The sequence below is a fragment of the Mus pahari genome, chromosome 23 (genome assembly GCF_900095145.1).
Source record: "Mus pahari chromosome 23, PAHARI_EIJ_v1.1, whole genome shotgun sequence".
In the NCBI taxonomy this organism is placed as follows: domain Eukaryota; kingdom Metazoa; phylum Chordata; class Mammalia; order Rodentia; family Muridae; genus Mus; species Mus pahari.
In genome coordinates this window covers 12,275,553-12,277,319 of record NC_034612.1, presented here as the reverse complement: position 1 = coordinate 12,277,319, position 1,767 = coordinate 12,275,553, and the positions used below count along the sequence as shown (strand labels likewise).

Here is a 1,767-nt window from a genome sequence, read left to right as displayed (position 1 = left end):
AGAGGGCGTCAGATCTCGTTACGGATGGTTATGAGCCACCATGTGGTTGCTGGGATTTGAACTCTGGACCTTTGGAAGAGCAGTCGGGTGCTCTTACACACTGAGCCATCTCACCAGCCCCTTGATACTGTTTTTATCTTTAACAAAAACATGTGCCACAGCTTGATCTTACTGTGTGTGTGTACGTGTGTGCGTGCATGTGCATGCGTGCGTGCGTGTGCGTGCGTGCGTGTGCATGTGTGTACACTGTGTGAGGAATGGTACCACAGCGCCCTTGTGGAGGTCAAAGAACACATCTGCAGGGTGCTTGTCTCCATCCACCTCGTGTGGCTCCTGGGACTCCAGGTCACCAGGCTGGCACAGAAAGCAGCTCTACTGACCACTGAGCCGCCTTGCTGGCCCGCCACCTTCTCTTGGGAGACCGTGTCTCCCTGAACCTTGGGCTTGCTGACTCAGCCGGGCAGTCCCTCCCCACAGCGCTGCGCTTAAGTGCACGATGCTTGCTTGCTTGCTACCCTAGCCTTTTATGTGGGTCCTGGAACCAAACTCAGGTCACCATGCTTATGAAGTGGGTACTTTACCAACAACAAATGCTGTTATCTCCCTAGCTCTCAAAATTTATTTTTAAATTTGGGGGGAGGGGCAGACAAGATGGCTAAATTGATAATAGCCAAGCAAAATTTGATTTTTAATTGGGGGGAGGGGGTGGCAAGCATGGCGGCTAATACCAGTAATCCCAATACTTGGGAGGTGGGAAACCAAGAGCTCAAAGCCAAGTGTTAGGAGACAGCTTTACACACAGACACACACACACACACACACACACACACATACACGTGCACATATATAGGCACATAGCACATGGACACACATCAAAAAGAAAAAAAGAAAAAGCAGGTTTGCTTATTTATTTTTTATTTAATTATTTGTATTATAAGGCTCAAGTAGTCTGCCTAGTTACATCCCTAGGCCAAATCTAGGGCCTTCTAAGTCTGAAACGCCCCCTACACACAATATTTACATTTGTGTACATTCATCTGTCACAGGCATCAGAGAACGTAGGTGGACAACACTGGCTCACCGTGATGAACACGGGGAAACTCCCTGGTGCAGCTTATAGGAAACAGAAGGAAGCCAACGGAGGAGGGGACAATAGCAGCAGCTTCCTCCAGTTATGTGGCCACCAGCGAGCCAAGCCTCCCTTTGGAGCAATTCCAAACCAGCTGATGGGATGGGATGAAGCCTGGCATGTGTTTCAGAAGAACTGGGGGTGGAGGAGGGGGCGACAGAGCAGAGGCAAGTCAGGCCTGGTCATGAATGGAGTGTTGTTGAAACTGAATGAGAGCTGCACTCGCCTCTACCTTGAGAGACTGGAAAATCCCCACATCACCAAGTTTAAGTAAAATGACGGTAACACTAACAAAGTCAAAGGAAAGCCACCCTAGGGCCTGCTGTGTGGAAGTCTGCTTCAGTGGGAGCTGCCAGGTGAGGTTTGCAGTCATGGGAACCTATGAACTAAGCAGCAGGCTGGGGGTGCAGGCAAGAGCCACAGGAGACCCGGTCCTCACCTCCCAGGAGCAGGTGTAGACAGGGAAGAAGGAACGAGGAGGATGCTTACTGCCCTGCTTCTGAGGAACTCTTCACAGGGCTTAACTGCAACAATTTATGTTAAAGCACACTGGGAGGTGGCCGGGCGTGGTGGCGCACGCCTTTAATCCCAGCACTCGGGAGGCAGAGGCAGGCGGATTTCTGAGTTCGAGGCCAGCC

At 51.0% G+C, this 1,767-nt stretch overlaps 1 protein-coding gene across 1 annotated transcript in view; it reads right to left on the bottom strand.

Moving 5' to 3' along the window:
* Positions 1–1,767, bottom strand: part of Pptc7 (PTC7 protein phosphatase homolog) — a 40,660-nt gene that overhangs the window by 16,627 nt on the left and 22,266 nt on the right. The window lies entirely within an intron of this gene.